Raw genomic sequence first — 18,394 nt, forward strand, 5'->3', positions numbered from 1 at the left:
TGCGGACAGGAGGGGACTCTGCGGACAGGAGGGGACCCCACGGACAGGAGGGGACCCCGTGGACAGGAGGGGACTCTGCGGACAGGAGGGGACCCCACGGACAGGAGGGGACCCCGTGGACAGGAGGGGACTCTGCGGACAGGAGGGGACTCTGCGGACAGGAGGGGACCCCACGGACAGGAGGGGACCCCGTGGACAGGAGGGGACCCCACGGACAGGAGGGGACCCCGTGGACAGGAGGGGACCCCATGGACAGGAGGGGACTCTGCGGACAGGAGGGGACCCATGCTCAGTCAGGGGCAGCAGCCGGTGGGGCGGGGGTGTCTGCGCCCACCCAAAGCCAGGCCGGGGGCGGGGGGGCAGGCGGCCCAGGAGCAGTGCCTGCAGGCTGACAGTCTCATGTGATCGCCTCCATTGGGGTGCCAGCAGACCCTGGAGACGTGGTCAGAGGGGAGGGGGCTTACGTCCTTCCACCCTCACCGTCTGCCCACCCCGTGGGCGCCCTGGGGCTCGCTACCAAGATGGGGAGCACCGGGTCCTCACCATCCCCTGCCCCCACCCAGGGTGGAGCACGGGACAGGCGCTGCCTTCAGTACCAGGGGAGAGCGGCAGAGTGCTCCGGGAGCCCCACACCGTGGTGACAGCTCCACAGAGAGAGGCCAAGAAGGGGAAGTCACCATCCTACAACTGATAAACCTGTGACTTCAGTCCTAAATGAAGGGACTCTCCTCCAGACGTCTCCGGGGTATTCTAAGCAGTCAGTTCAGAGGGTCACGTCCACGGCAGGCCGGTGGCACCCAACGGTGGCTGTCCAGTGCACGCGTGGCTCTGAGATCAACTGTGCACATAGGTCACCGCAGAGGCCTGTTGCAGGGAGGTATTTGCTATGACACCAAAGGAGCAAGGATACAAGCTACACTTCCTTTAGAAGACAGATACTCCACCTTTCCCCTGTAATTGCAGAGAGCTTTCTGGAGTCAAATCCAGACCTAGCCTGGGCGTGAGCATCCACAGAGTCATAGGTACTGTGCCTTGGGGCTGGGGGATCCCTGCTGGTTACATGCACAGCTTTTGTATACCCCACAGACCTAGGATTCCCAACCGGCACAGCTGCAGCGGGTAGGACCACAGCCAATTCACCTCATTTTCCCCAGTTTCTAATACTTGTGGCACAGGCAAGTGCTACTTGCTTTCATTCCCTGGTTGTGGCTGTAGCATGACCAGTCCTTTCACCTGGATTCCCAGCCCCCGTGAGGGCCCAGCTGTGACCCGCTCAGCAGAGGCGGGAACAGCTGCTCTTGGCGTGAGAAGAGGCTGGCGAGGGCCAGATATAGCCAGTGTGTCCACTGTGCAGAGTTCTTATCATTTGATTGCTCTTTTAAAAACCCATCATCCTCTCAATTAACCCCCTGCTATGGGGTTGTAAGGCCAATGAAGTGTCTGTAAGTTGTCATGCTCAGTAGCCCAGGCTTGGGTTAATTGTCCAGAAGAGAGGGGCCCCCATTACTGTGCGTACAGATGGGGACCCCAAAGAATTAAGCTACATGTTGTGGCTCTTTGATTAGCTTTCCCTACAGGGGAGGCCCGCAGCAGTCCAGCGGCTGTATCTACGGATGTACAAGCGGACTTTGCACCTGTGAATGAGGGAAGGGGCCCAATATAAGCTACCTACCACCTGGTGACCAGAATCTTCTCATGGCTGATGTGATGCATCCTTGTGCATCATAGAGGACAGGAGGGGCAGGCATCCACGACTTCTTCCAGTTGTCGTCTGGTGATGGGCATCTGTAATGGCTGTGCCAGTCTCCACAGAGTCCAGTGCCCTTGGCGTCCTGTCTTTCTAGGCAACCATTTAACAGCCTCGTGTGATGTTGACTTTAGGCTACAAGTCTTTGCTAAAGCATCTCTTCAATATCGCCAGGTAAAGAATCAGTGTTATGGGCAGAGACATTGAACATGGGTACCTTTCTCTTGTGACAGGCAGCCCAGATGTCTTCCCACAGCTCTTTTCCCCATAAGGGGCAGCTGACCACAGCCCATTGCTCTTGCTTCCATGTGGCCATCCACGCTGCTGGGCCCCAGTGCCCTGCCCCATTGTCAGCACAAAGAGATGCTGCATCTCCTGGTTCATGAACGATGACCATGCACAGAGCCCTTAGTTCAGCCCATTGGCAGCTTTGCAGAGTCCCAGTTTCCCAGCATGTAGTGTCGGTACCAGGTTGCACAACTACTGCCATCCAGGTCGCAGGCTGCCCCTGTGCTGATCCATATCCATATATCCACATCCATCAGCGGAGGGCACAGAGACAGCCACCTCAGGAGGATCAGCGGGGAGGGGAAAGTGTTGTTCTTCCACATAGGAACCTGGTCTCAGGAGAGCATGCATTTCTGCACTTAAGGGGCTGTTGTTAAAGTGCTGTGCTGTATCAGAAAAGCTTTCCATTTTGTTGATGCACTGTATGGGGATGGCTGTTCTTAATTTCACAGGCAGTTTCTGAATCAGTCCTTCACCTTGCAGGAAGGCATTATAGCAGCACACAATTGTTTTCCTAAGGCACTCTACCATAGTTCGGCTCTTTTAACTCACTTTACCTGATGCTTTTGCCACAAGCCCCATCCAAAGTCAATATCAGTACTGGCCATATCTAATCCACAAGGCATATCTGTGTCCACCCCCCACAAAGTCTGAACCAGTGCAATGGCTGGAAATTTGGTGAGCCAGTCAGGAGACCCAAGAGCCGCCGGCCATAGAGAGCATGAGACTAGGGAAGGGAGACTCTGCAGAGGTCATCCCAGTGTGGCATGCTTCCTTGGCTATTCAAACTCAGCCTGCTGGGAATATCTCATTCCCAGGGATAGCTTTTCTTAATCAAAACATACACAGGTTTTAACATTTGGGCTGAGTGAAGAACCAAAGGTTTCCAATACCCCAACTATCCCAAGAAAGCCATTAGTTGTTTTGGAATATGCAGCATAGAAAAACATTGTACGTTATCAATTACTACAAAAGTGATCAATTTTACCTTTCCCAACTATACAGTAACCAAGAATTTGACCGGGCAGCCAAGGCATTTCAGTGCACCACAATCAGTTGTCCATCCCCAGCTGTTAAGATGAGATAGCAATGAGCTGCAGGCTTTGTTGAGTTCTGAAAAAGAGTTACTGGTTAAATGATAGCATCAATATAATTAAATAGAGTTATATTTTTCCATTTAGCCAAATCCTTTGCTAGGAGCCCGCAGCAGGTAGTCAGGCTACGTGTATATCCTCATGGGAGCATGATCACACTCCTTTGTTCTCCTTCCCAGGTGAGCAGGAAAACAGGTTGACTGGCCCTATTTAAGGGAATACTAAAGAATTGAATGTTAATTTCTTGTAGCAAAGAGGCAACCTTTGGAAACACAGCATACAAAGGTGATGTCACTCAACTCTTTGCCTCCCAAATTTCTTCTTTTTTCTCCTTTTCCTTATCATTTAAAGAATCTATGGGATTCCATTCAGGGGAAGTCAGAATATGACATCTTACTCTAGCATGTTAATATTTCTAAACTCTTATCTACAAGGCATAGCCTCTCATTCAATGCATCCTCCAAACCTGCTGGTTTCTATGTCTTTCTGAAGCAGTCTGCCCCAATGGCCACCACAAACGTACACATTTCCCAGTCTTCCTCGAGACAGCCTGCCCTAACTGGCTGCACCACATGCAATGGCCAACAGACTGTAGCGCAGTCAAACAGATGGGTGACCAAGGAAGCAGGCCACACTGGGATGACCCCTGCAGAGTCTCCCTTCCCCAGTCTCATGCTCTCTATGGCCAGTGGCTCTTGGGTCTCCTGACTGGCTCACCAAATTTCCAGCCAGCATAATCCCAAGACCAGAGAACATGATAGACAGAAGATTGTCCATGAATTTAGTTAGGGTCGTACAGATGGGGAAGATTTTACCAATGGTGGCCAGTTAGAAGGTGAAAGACTGCATTCCACCTAAAGCTGAGAGAGGAAAAGAGAGAGGCATGCCAGAGAACAGCTTATAAAGTTAACAGTCTCATGAAATTTTGTTACAATGGAATTTCAGCAGACTGTCATGAGATTTGGTTATGAGGGGAGGAGGTCTTTACCTTCTTTGAGCTTTAATGTCTGTTCCTGTCATGTAGGCAGCTGTGTAACTTGCTCTCAAAATGGAGGAGGGGTGGGGCCCGGGCCCAGGTCCTTACATTTTATTAATTTGTGAGTCTCAAGTTAACACATACCTTAAACCCAGGGGAAATGGGAGGAAAGGGGTGGCCAGGCCAGATGTTGACTTTTCACATGCAGTTCTGGGGCTCACTCCCTGTTTGGTATTTGTACCAGTTACTTAAGCGAGTATGCTTTTTATGCCCATCACTTAAGTAAGCCTTTCTTCACTAAAAAATTTAAAAATGAAAATACCTACAGGTTCCCTGAAAGGTGATGTATATCAGCAAAATAATTATTTTGAACAGTGACTCTTATCACCTATGCAATCATTCGAAAATGTTGAAGGATGAAAAACTAAAAGAATACTAATAACATGTTAAAGAGAGTGCTTGGTTTTATATGTGCTTTGGGGATATGAGAAAGAATTGCTTAGCAATTATAGGTCAAGAAATTATGTTCTATTTGATGTCAGCACTTGTTGAGCTTCAAGGAGAATGAATACTCTTGAGAGCAGGTTTGGAGACTCAGGTTTGGAGAGCTGCTCATTCACCCTCGGACTCTCCCAGGGTAGATTTGGGATGATTGTCTCCCTGGAGCTCAGCACAGTTGCTCTATCTCCCCTAGACACAGAAGAGGTGGTAGCTGTGGATGTAATGGGAAGTAATTCTGTTCTGCACATATTTTGAAGGTGGATAATTAGCTCCTGAGTTACTGCCTATGACTTCTAATCATTGGAAGGGATGAAGTAGCCATTATTTGAAGGGAGGGGGGACTAGCTTTCTGGGGATAAGAAAACAGAGGGTAGTTTTAGGCTAATTTCAAAATGCCACTTGGGTAGCTAAGCACATTGTGCTCAGTTGGATGTACAAGTGCAGTTGCATTTCTGAGGAGTGTGGGGCTGAACAAAGGATACAAATATGGGCATCAGCAGAATATTGATGCTATTTATAGCACAAGATGGAATGAAGTCATCAAGAAAGTGAGTGTAGATAATTGACACCCTCCAACATTAAGTGCACTGTGGTCAGAAAAATTATTCAAACCTTGGAATTATGCAAAGAAATTGCTGGGTTTCTTCCAGTGCAGTGCTGGCCATGACTTTCTGTTGAGTGGGTGATTTTACAACTCTAGAGGAACAAAGGTTAACTTGTAGATTTTTGTCTAGTTGAGATGCAATTAATGTTTGTTGAGTGGAAGAGAAAATCCTAAAGGTAATACTTTTGTAACTGAGAAATACTACCCTAATATTCCTTTAAGGGGAGAATTTATATATATATATATGGCTTCTCAGATGCTCTTTGAGCCAGTTTTAGCACCTTACTGGTCCCCTCATTAAGTACTGACAACATCTTCGGCATGTGTTAATTTTATATTTGCCTAAGAGTCAGCATTTTTTAACCTTTTGAAAATTATACTTTAATATGAGAGAAGGAGGAGCCAGCTGAATTTTCTCAGCCTGATTCAAAACCAAAAACCCTCAGGTCACACAATTTATTTATGACTGTATTTCCTGAACTCTCTAAGCCTATGTTTCCATTGCTATATTTCTTGTGAAATATTACTTCAGAAAGTTACTTTAGATGTAATCTAAAAGGAAGATATCCATTTTAGGTGGTTAAAATTTTCATGTTAATTGTAAAAACATTTGTATCTTCATATTTCTCTGAAATCAGGAAACTGCTTAGTGACATAGGTCATTACTATAGCAACTTTGATGTCTGTAATAATTTTCTACTTGATATTTTGAGAACATTCACAGTTTTGACAGCTGTTCAAGTGGCATTTAAGTTAGTGTTTAATATTTAGAACTTAAGAAACTGCTATCAGAATTTGTAGATTTTTTCCTTGTTGCCTTAATTTTAAATCAGTTTATGAAACTTACTGTGCAAACACAGGTTTTGCAATTGTATTTGGATACTTTATTTAAATATGCCTGTGATAAGCTAACTAAGATGTTCATTTTTGGTCGTCCTAAGTGTATTGTCTTCTTAAAAATATATATATATTTTTAAAGTAATTTAAATGGGAAAAAGGCTTAAGAAAAGGGTTATGGCTTTTTGTTTCACTTTTTATTGCCACTCTTTCCCACCTGTTTATTTAGTCTCAAATTTTACACACACACATGCACACTCACACATGCACACTCACAAATCCAGTCTTGCCTGTTTGGTAATATTGGAGGAGCCAGGGACAGATTATTTGTGACCAAAGACACTGCTGCCTTTGATGTCACTTTATGAAAGTATGGACCAAACTTTTGACACCCAAAGGCTTGATTAGTAACACATAATCTCAAGAACATGCAGAGAACTAGTAAATCATTGTGTTGCTTTTGCATTACATAAGACAAAACATTGGTTTTTAAGTTAAAAAAATTTTAGACCAGCATATTATTTAAGATCATTGTAATAAATTTATTTAGATAAAATTTTCTAAGGAGTCTATTATCTTACATGTAACAGGAGTAAAAATATTGATTTTTAAAAAACAAAAAAACTTTACTTAAGGAGCAGTTAAAACCAGAATCAATACTCTTTTAAAAAAAAATCCACTTCAGTTTTAGAGCAGTTTTAGGTTCACAGAAAACTTGCATAAAAAGACAGAATCTGCATTCCTTCCACACACGCAGAGTTCCCCTAATATTAATGCCTTGCATTATGTGGTTCATTTGTTACAACTGATACTGATGCTCTTTTAGTAACAGACGTCGACAGTTACATCAGACGCCGACGGTTACATTAAGGTTTCCTCTTTCTGTGCTGTGGCTGTTGATGAAGAAAGACGAGTCATACACGCTAAGCCATGGCGGAGAGAAAAGAACAGTGTCAACATGAGCCCCAAATCAAATCTCACCTAGAGGAGGCTACAAATTGTATGTGTGATGCGCTATTGGGGATGCTTTTCCACCCTCTTACCTTTAACCTCTTTGTGGTCATGCTTTTCACCCAGTCTGTGAGTCTCTCCCTTTTTATAGGTGTGTTCAATCCACTGACATTTAAGGTCATAACCGAGGCGGAAGGATTTACTTCTGCCATTTGGCTTTCTGTTTTCTGCATGTTTTGTATGGGTTTCTTTCCTCAATTACTCCATTACTGCCTTTTGTATTTAGTTGCCTTTTCCTAGTAGAAAAAATTAAACTAAGAAGCAAAAACAAAACAATTTTTTTTTTAATTTTCAATAAAGAGTTCCCATGGTAGTCCTGGGAGCTACCGTTTGAAAGGCCTATTGCAAGCTTGGGACTCAGATTCCAGGAGGGGCTGCACAAAGAACTAAGAAGAGTGCCTGTGCCAAAACTGCTCACACAAGCAGTGTGATTTATGCACAACTGCTCTCTTGTGGGGTCTGGAATTGGGTATGTGCCAGGCAGGGAGTGCCTGCCTGACCTGCCCCAGTGTAAACCCTTGGGCACTGAGCCTCAGCACAAGCCCTGCTGAACCAAAGGCAGGCAAAATCGCTCCTCTCCACAAACCCACCTCTGATTCACGGACTATTACATATTTTGGATGCCCTCTGTGGGCCCATAAAGTATGGAAAGGTCACGTCTGCTGGCTGCTCAGCCAGGCCCCTCAAATGCCCACAGAGAAAGGTTTGAGCAGAAATTGAACTGCTGCTCTGCTCTGTATTTCCAATCCCATGTCTGATCTTATTCCTAACCGGTGGTTGCCACCAAAGTGCTGGTTGGGGGACGGCCCCTCCTCCCGCCCCATCAGGTCTGACTTGTGAGCCTTTCTGGGGCTGTCCCCCTGCCCCTGCTGTGGACTCACGACTTCCCAGATCATTTGCACTTTGCCCCAGTGACCAGCAGCCTCCCTTTCTCCTGGAGCACACACCCTCAGGCCAAAGTTTGATTGATAAGGGCAGCTGTCCCCAGAACGGGATGGATCTTTCCCAGGCTCCCCACCAGACAAATGACCAGACCAGAAGGAATGGGAGGTTCTGTAAACCCAGTATGAAAATTTTTGAACATTCAGGATTTCATGCTGTCCCACTTCTTGAACATGATGTGCCTTTCTGTTTAAGTTGGATAAACAAGTTCTACTGTGAAAATGCTTTGCCCTTTCACAGGCTACCTTTCCGGACCCTTCCAGAAATGTCTGGATGAGAGGAGGGAATGATTTAAAAACTGGACCTGGAGAGGTGAGGGAGAGGACAGGACAAGGATGCTATTTGCTTTGCAGAATTCTTCCTGGACGCTTCCCCCCGCTCCCAAAGGAAAACTCCCCGTTCAGCCTCTCCCAGGTACTGTGAGGGCTTTGAATTCAGATGTGTGCGCCAACCTCACACCTGACAGCACTGACAGGAGACGGTAGGAGGCACCCCCAGCTCCTGCACTTTCCACACACACCTCCTCCAGGTGTCATCCCTCTCTCAAAGGATGAGAAACTGGGGTTCTGAACACGCCTTCCTCAGCTGTCCCTCTGAAGCCAAGGGCCAGACCGAATGATCAGGACTGGACAGGGTAGAGGCCAGCTGGGGCCAGCCGACCTGCCCGTCTAACACACGTCCTTCTCCGGGTGTCCTCACACTGGAACTCTTTCTTTCCAGGGGCACCACGTGTTCCCACCACTGCCCTCCTGGCCTGTGCCCTGACCCTGGTAGCTCTGCTCAGGCCTGGAAGGCCCCCAGGGCAGCTTCGGCTTACTGACCAGGGATGGGCTGCCTGAATGGGTGCCTTGGTGCAAAGGGTACCTTAAAGCGGGAGCCACCTGACCTACTCAGGTGCCGCCTGGCCTACTTAGGTGGGCCTGATGGCTGATGGGGCTTGTTTTAGCTCATTAAGTCCTGGCCCCTAAAGGGGTAAGTGAGGTCAATAGTGCAGGGGCATTTCACCCTGATCACAGGGTCCTGCTGATCATAACTTCCCTGTAAAGTGCCTTGGTCAAGGGCCAAGGCTGGCCTGTCTGGAAAAGGATTAACACCGCAGGCCCGACTGCTGCCTCTGAAAGCCTACTTGCAAGTGTATCCACGAGGGTTGTATCAATCAGGTTCTCCAGAGAAAGAAACAGAACTGATAGGGTATAGAACATATATGTTCTAGTTTGCTAGCTGTGTGAATACAACACACCAGAGATGGATTGGCTTTGAATAAAAGGGGATTTATTTCATTAGTTCTTCAGAGGAAAGGCAGCTAACTTTCCACTGAGGTTCTTTCTTACGTGGGAAGGTACAGGATGGTCTCTGCTGGCCTTCTCTCCAGGCCTCTGGGTTCCAACAACTTTCCCCAGGGTGATTCCTTTCTGCATCTCCAAAGGTCTGGGCTGAGCTGCGAGTGCTAAGATGAGGTATGCTGAGCTGCTTGGGCTGTGCTACATTGAGTCTCTCATTTAAGCACCAGCCAACTAAGTCAAACATCATTCATTGCAGCAGGCACGCCTCCTAGTCGACTGCAGATATAATCAGCAACAGATGAGGTTCATGTACCATTGGCTCATGTCCACAGCAACAGAACTAGGTGCCTTCACCTGGCCAAGTTGACACCTGAATCTAACTACCACAGTATATAAACAGAGTTATTACAGGAATTGGGTCATGCAGCTGTGGGGACCAGCAAGTCCATATTCCATAGGGCAGGCCACAGCAGGAAACTGATGAAGGCAAAATTGAATTCCCCAGGGGGAGGCAGATGGCTGAAGTAGAGGCAGGACTTTTCTTTCTGACTGCTGAAATCCTAGGTTCTGGCTTTAAGACCCACATCTGATTGAATGAGGAGATTCCTCTCACTGCTGACGGCGATCACCTTTGTTGGTTGTAAATGCAATCAGTCGTAGATGCAATCAACTGACCAATGACATAATTCCATCTATGAGATGTCCTCACAGTAACAATCAGGCCACTGTTTGTTTGACCAAACTGGACATCATCACCTAGCCAAGTGGACACATGAAATTAACCATCATGGCTGGTGTCTGAGAAGAGCAGATTTCAGGAACACTCTTACCACTAACTGGTAAGAGTGGTTCACAGTGCATAAACTGGGCACACAATCTGATTTCTGCTGAACACCTGCTTTCTATCTGAGAGCCTTTAAATAGGGTATGTTCTAGGCAGTGGTGCCTATGTGACATGCCCTCAATAAATACCTTGGACACTGAGGTTCTAATGAGCTTCCCTGGTAGACAACGTTTCATGTGATTCATCACGACTTGTCACCAGGGGAATTAGGCACATCCTGTGCAACTCTCCTGAGAAAGGAATTCAGAAACTTGAGTCTGGCTTTCCCTGAACTATGTTCATGAACCTTTTCTCTTTGCTGATATAGCTTCATATTCTTTCACTGGAATAAATTATACTGAGTCTTCCTAAAAAAAAAAAAAAAAAAAAAAAAAAAGATGTATTTTGCATTGGCAGCTCTCTAAAGTCTGCTCCAGGTCTATAACAAACCCCACTGGGCCAGGACTAATATAAATCAGAATACAGGGGTAAGTAGGTAACATTACCTATTCTATGAGATCAAAGGAAGAGAGGTTTATTTTGTCCAAAACCTAAATTTTCTATAGCACATACTCTTACTCAATCTGTCTGGAGAGCTCATTTGAACAACCCAAACACAGGAGCCCAGAACGGGAATGAGGGCTCATAATTCTATATAGCTTAATGTGAAGCGTGGGTACATCCCAGAATGTGTTGGTCATATAATTAAAAAGTATTGGCAAAGCACCTTTAGGGACAAGGGGGCAGGGGGAGGAATATGGAGCTATTAAGCTTTAACCCAGGGAAATTCCTAATACTGTCTCAAACATTAGGGACATCCGAGTCAATAGGTCATGCTCTCTTGATCTTGGAGCTTGCTCTTGTGAAGCTTCTATATGTCGTGGAGAAGCTAAGTCTACCTATAGGTATTTCTAAGAGTTACTTCTGGAGGACCTCTTTTGTTGCTCAGATGTGGTCTCTCCCTCTCTAAGCCCAATTCCGCAAATGAACCCATTGCCCTCCCCTCTGTCATGGACATGACACCCAGGGGTGAAAGTCTCCCTGATAACGTGGACATGACTCCCAGGAATGAGCCTGGCCCTTCATACTGTGGAATCAAGAATGTCTTCCTGACCAAAAGGGGGAAAAGAAATGTAACAAATAAGGTGTCAGTGGCTAAGAGAGTTAAAGAGTCAAAAGGTTATTCTGGAGGCTACTATAACATAGGCTTCAGCCAGAAACTGCCAATTACCAGGGTTTAGCAAACCCCAACCCAAACCATTCCTGTTAACCCTAAAGAACACCTAGGGCTCTATCTAAGATTCTACAAACGTTTCATGCAGTAAGACTACTCTCCAGAAACCTACAATCTCCAGATGGGTTCCTAGGCCAGATAAATCCTGAAATGCAGAGAAGCTAGCCTTTATAGAACATCAACTAGTTCCATTCCCTTATCCCATATTATCAACACTCCTTTCCAACATGAAAATGTCAGAATGGGCATAGCCCAAATATCCCTCAAGATTGGGAGAGAGATCAAAGGAGAAGGAGGAGTTATAACAGAGAAGACAGGATTCAACAAATGAGTATGACTGCTGAATTATTATATTGATATTTCTTTTAGTTGTCACTGTCCTCAAGCAACTAGAAGGAAAAACCTAACATTGTGGAACCATAACCCATACCAAACTCTGACATCTCTTCTGCAACTACTTGTTTTATTGTACTTTGAAATTTATTGCTTTTTTGTACATATGTTATATTTCATAAAAAAAATTTTTTAAAGATATATTTTGCGATTCTCTAGAGTCTGTTCCAGGTCTAGAACCATCCAGAATTTATTTAAATAAAGGATGATTCATGGTGCTTCTGAGAGGTGTAAGATAGCCCTGCTGGTCTCTTTTTGTATAGACAGAGGGACAGAGAGAAGGAAGAATTTGGACTTTCCACATTTTAAAAGGGATACCCAACTAATTTAAATTTATAATTACATGCAAATGTATTGATAAATTTCCTTCATCTTAATGTATCAAATGTATCATTAATACTTTGAAATTTTAACAATATGCTATGGCATCAACAGTAGACCAAAACTAACTTCATGACCTAATGCTTGCAATTTCTACAATTTTGTACTTTAACATATTGATTGTTTTGTTTTGGTAACTTTCATCTTTATTTTCTCAATGACAATGACAAGAGGAGTTTTTGCACTACAACATTATGGGACTTCTCAAAAACAATACATTGTTGCTGTTCTAGTTTGCTAGCTGCCGGAATGCAACACACCAGAGACAGATTGGCTTTTAATAAAAGGGGATTTATTTTGTTGGTTCTTCAGAGGAAAGGCAGCTAACTTTCACTGAGGTTCTTTCTTACATGGAAGGCACAGGATGGTCTCTGCTGGTCTTCTCTCCAGGCCCCTGGGTTCCAACAACTTTCCCTGGGGTGACTTCCATCTGCATCTCCAAAGGCCTGGGCTGAGCTACTAGTGCTGAGATGAATGCCAAGCTGCTAGGCTGTGCTACATTGCATTCTCTCATTTAAGCACCAGCCAATTAAGTCAAATGTCACTCATTGCAGCAGACACGCCTCCTAGCCGACTGCAGATGTAATTAGCAACAGATGAGGTTCACGTACCATTGGCTCGTGTCCACAGCAACAGAACTAGGTATGCTCACCTGGCCAAGTTGACAACTGAATCTAACTAACACATGTCCACCCCTTGTCAACTTGGCAACTTCAAGCATCACCTTACACAGATGCAAAAAATTCTGTTCTTGCTGTGGACCTGTGAATCTCAAAACAAGTTGTCTGGTGCCAAGATGCAAAGGAGGATACTCACAGGATATAGATTGTCATTTCCATAGGGAGAAATTGGAAGAAACACAGATGTAAAACCTGCAGGGCAAGCGCCGTGGGATCTCAAAGTCTGAAAGTCATTTATCCTTCGGCTTTAGAAAGTGGCAGTCCCACCCCTTCCAAGGGCCTATGCAGTGGCCCGCCTCTTTTCAAATCAACCTCGGGGAACATCGAGGAGACCACCTCTGGGCTCCACTCTCTTCAGGCATCAGGGCCACCCCTGGGCTCTCTGCCGTTTCTGGGGCACACGCTCAACCCCTCCACATGGTGGCAGCCAGGCTCTCCCAGTCCCCCAAGGAGTGTGCTACGCCTTTTCCAAGGCCCGAGGCTGCACAACTCTTCCCCTGCAATGAGAGGGGAGACTCATCCTCGCCCTTTAGGGTAAACTCACCCTCTCCATGTATATGGGTGGGTCCACTCTCCTGGCCGAGGTTTCTTGGCTTCAGACCCGAGCTTCCATGGTTCTTACTCTGCAAACTCCAATTTTTCCCTTTTGTGTCCTCCTTTGCCAAGATTGGCAGTGGTTCCATTTACACCAACAGTCTCTTCAAGCCCTCCAGGACTTGTCCATCATTCTCTTCACGGTTCCTCCAAAATCTTCCCTTTAGCCATCCAAAAACTGTTCCAACATATCTGGTATTTGCAAACCGCAGCAGCACCCCACTCCTGGTACCAACTCTGTTCTAGTTTGCTAGCTGCCGGAATGCAACACACCAGAGACGGATTGGCTCTTAATAAAAGGGGATTTATTTTGTTGGTTCTTCAGAGGAAAGGCAGCTAACTTTCCACTGAGGTTCTTTCTTACGTGGAAGGCACAGGATGGTCTCTGCTGGTCTTCTCTCCAGGCCCTTGGGTTCCAACAACTTTCCCCAGGGTGATTTCTTTCTCCATCTCCAAAGGCCTGGGCTGAGCTGCTAGTGCTGAGATGAGGAATGCCAAGCTGCTAGGCTGTGCTACATTGCGTTCTCTCATTTAACCACCAGCCAATTAAGTCAAACGTCACTCATTGCAGCAGACATGCCTCCTAGCCAACTGCAGATGTAATTAGCAACAGATGAGGTTCACGTACCATTGGTTTGTGTCCGCAGCAACAGAACTAGGTATGCTCACCTGGCCAAGTTGACAACTGAATCTAACTAACACAGTTGCTATGGGCAGTTTGGTCCTAGTAAATGAAAGTAAACTAGATAGAATTAAACTATTTTTCTTATAAATTGGTTTTTAATATATTAGTGATAATCATGATGTATCATATAAGAATTTTTATCAGATGAATGCAGATTATGCATCTTATGAGGCAGATTTGCAGAACTATTATGAAAATCACTAAGGGGTCCAGCCTCACTCTGTTGGGAGTATTTAAATGATGATAATTATCTGGTTTTCACTAATTGGCATGCACCCTCCATTGCTGCACACTAGTGGACTCTCAACTGTCTAATTAAGTTGAGAAAAATTTAAATAATTAGTTTATTTTTAATATTTCCCTTTTGCATGGGAATAGAAATATTCACTAGTGCTGCCTTTGTAAAGAAAGAACTCTCAACCACAATCATAAATCCCTGCGGGCACCAAACCACTGGTGAGGAAGTACCACTTTCGCAGTACTGCTTTTGCAATAATTATCACGTTTTGTTGTGGAGATACATCAATGGATCATGAATAAAATTACAGTTTTGAAAAAAGCAGTTTATTGAATAAGTTAGAATGGAATGGAAGAAGAGAAGAGAATATAAAAGAGTTGACATCAAGGTACATTGTACAAACTAAGAATTATTTTGTGAAGCTTGTGTGTGTGTGTGTGTGTGTGTGTGTGTGTTTATGAATACATATATATCCTGGATCATAATGTAAAATGTATGTGAATGTACTTCTGTGAGTTACTATTTAAAATTTTTGGAAGTCACTACCTTGAAACAGAGATTCAGAAATAATAATAATTTGACTTAATGGTGAAAATATGAAAGTGAATAAAGGAAATAATATTAATGTTTTTTTCTCCAGGGAGATTAGAATAACAAATTGGTAAGAGTGATGTACTAACCCAAATCACCTTGGTTTAAGCCAACACGAGTGCATACTACTAAGATGAATTCCTCTCTGACGAAACTGCCTATGACTTATGTCAAGCATCTTTCCAAGTGCCCAATCACAAAATGTGGCTTAGTAAACAACTCCCCAATCTGCTCGTGCTCCCATTCTACCAGCTGCCAGGTGCCTCAGCTGTGTCCAATTTCTAGCTCATCTCTGAAAACTGACAGCGGAGAAGAGTCGCGAAGGACACGTGCTTAGAGGAAGGACTGAGCAGGAGCTCGGCAGAGTCCGAAGACATCGCAATCCAGAACATCAAAACTAAAGGGGTTCTTTTTCTTAATTAAAGCTTCACCAAACTCCCCTGTTACCTAGCTGACTCTGAAGAGTAGAGCCCCTATCAAAAGAAGAAAAAAAAGCAACTAAAAAGACAATTTGTTCAAATCAACCTTTCAATTAAGAATAAAATATCAGATTCCATTTCCAGAAACTCCATCGAACTATAAGCTACTAAAAGATGAGGTAAAGTTGTAACAGCTTATGCCTAATGAAATACTGGCCTCTATTTTGTGCGGGCTCTTCAAAGTCTCTAACGTAAAAAGAACACACATGTATTGAATTTATGGAAATGCAGAAGACTTTTCCAGCGTGTTCCCCTCACTTCTGGGAAGAACTCCCTGCATTTCCCCTGGGGACCTGCCGTGCCCCGCCACCAGCTTCAGGGACGTGTGGATAAGCCGTGAGTGGACCCTGTCCATCTCCTGGAAGATGAGTCCGATCAGGGACGCGGTTCCTATGAGCCTCCCCGAAGAGACGCTGCCTGCCCTGGACCGGGCCGAATGGAAGGAGGTGTCCGAGAGCCGAGACTGCTAGACCTAGGGGCGCCCAGATCAGCTAAGGGACTGGGCCACGGAACCCAGGGACGAAGCTCACACTGCCAAAGGAGAAACCACACCGCTGGAGAATAAGACTGCGTCGGAAGCCTGCCGTCACTCTGACCTCCAGCTACGTGAACCCAGGTAGTCCTGTTGTTGTTAGAGTCAAAGTTTCTGCAACCTGCAACCTTGGGTTCTAATTGATGCACATGCTACGCACTCAACATTGTCAATGCGATCTCCAAGTCAGGTCTCTCAACAGCCACGCAAGGCAGCACTGTTATTACCCCATTTGAGATAGGGAAAAAAGAGGATTAATTAAAACAAGTAACTAGCCCAAAATCACCCAGCCAGGAAGTTCTGCAACCATGAATTTTATATGTAAAACATTCCTAGTAGCGTGACCATTCTCTAAAAGTAAAGTACTAGGTTATTATGTTTCTACACTGAAGTTGTTTTTAATGGAATTGGCAGGATTAAGGTCAGGTTGAAAAGCAGTTATTGTGAACCCAGTGCTGTTCTCATTGAAAAGAGAGGTAAAAGTCATCATTCCTGATCTTTCTTTCCACCAATATTTATTTAAATCCTAAAGTATACAGGCACTGTTGATACAAGAAGCACATGTCTTATGAAGATTCTTTAGTTTGTATGTAAAACCTTTGAATCAGCCAAAGCAACACAAGGAGTTTATTATCAAAATAGCAGGGTTTTTCCTGGAGCCCAAGAAAAGCCTGACCCATGAAGACATGTGTTCTAGTTTGCTAGCTGCCAGAATGCAATATACCAGAAACAGAATGGCTTTTAAAAGGGGGAATTTGATAAGTTACAAGCTTACAGTTCTAAGGCTGAGAAAATGTCCCAATTAAAACAACTCTATAGAAATATTCAATTTAAGGCATCCAGGGAAAGACACTTTGGTTCAAGAAGGCTGATGACATTCAGGGTTTCTCTCTCGGCTGGAAGGGCACATGGAGAACATGGTGGCGTCTGCTGGCTTCTTGTGGCTCTACAAAAGGGACTCTCTCCAAAATGTTTCCTCTTTTAAAGGATTCCAGTAAGCAACTCCACTTTCAATGGGTGGAGACACACCTCCAAGGAAATCATCTAATCAGAAGTTACCACCCACCATGGAAACAATGAAAATGGTCCCACCCAGCAATACTGAATGAGGATTAAAGGACATGGCTTTTCTGGGGTTCACCACAGATTCAAACCGGCACAACATGAAACCAAGGAACCAGCTATTCTGCTGCCACCTCTGCTTTCCTGGGGGTTGCTGCTTCGGTCTTCTCGGTGTATGCACAGCAGTCCCTGCTTCGGCTGCGTATAAACAGACACACTCCGTGATCAAAATTACCTCCACGTGGCCCACAGTGAATGATTCGTTTCTCTCACTCCAAATGTTACATTCTCGAAAAAAAAATGCATGATTAGCTGGGCATGGACCAAGTGTCAAGCCTTGACTGGCTGTGGCACAGAAGCAACACAAGAGCAAACACATTCAGGGCTAAGTTTGGGGTGCACCGAAGTCCAGGGGAGAAGGTCACTGCTGGGCCCGCCTGGAGGGCTTTGAGCCAGGTAGGACTTGAGCTGGGCCACAAGGGATCCGGGCGGGAGAGGGAAAGGTGATCCAACAGGGACATCTGAAACTGGCCTCCTACAGATCGGTCTGATGAATGAAGGTATCATTTTCTTATTAAATCTGTAACAACAGAAACAGACATTGAAGAAAAATGAGCTGATGTGTTGAAGCTAGAGCTTCTTTCGATATTCCCAAAGAGATTGTAAAGACTATGGGGTAAAGCTTAGGATCCTTCCCCAAAGACAGCTGACAAATGAATTTGTAAACTAAGCACTGGTTTTGAAATGAAAGCTTTAGCACCACAACTGAAAAATATTTAGTCGTTGATTAAATGATAATGAGTTTTTAAAATCCTTCTTCTTTCTCCCCCACAACCTCATCTGCCTGAGAAGTCAACCCAAATTTCTTCATAATTTAAAAGTCGTATGTCTACTCAAAAGATTTGGTTTGCATGTTTATTGCCGTCAATACAGTGCAAATATGGGGAAAAAATCTAATTTTCTTAATGGAAGGGCTAGAATTGCCTCCATCTCATGTATTTCTGAAAGATTAATAAAGCTACTTTTCCTCATGGCAATAATCCAGACATTAAATAAAAACATCTCTCCAGAGCGATTTCAACAGTGATTGCAGTGACCTCTTTCTCGTTATCTAGAAGCACTCTGTAAGCGTGCCCACAGGGGCACAGTCCTGGGAGCCATATCGTCTCTAGAGAAGTAAACTAGATCCCCCCCCCCCCCGGCGTTGCAATGGAATAAAGACTGTAGAGTTCGCATACTGAGTCTTACTTATGCTTCATACATCGAACATTATGATTCTCACAAGTGACTTTTCAATTACTTGAAAAAGGAGGTTCTAATATTCATAGCTGATAAATTATAAAATGCCTCTCTCACCCATCTGTCTTCTCCCGTTTCTCAGCCTCTCCACTTTGTCACTGTCTCATTAAAAGCAATAGT

This window comes from Tamandua tetradactyla, chromosome 5, assembly GCF_023851605.1.
Source record: "Tamandua tetradactyla isolate mTamTet1 chromosome 5, mTamTet1.pri, whole genome shotgun sequence".
Taxonomy (NCBI): domain Eukaryota; kingdom Metazoa; phylum Chordata; class Mammalia; order Pilosa; family Myrmecophagidae; genus Tamandua; species Tamandua tetradactyla.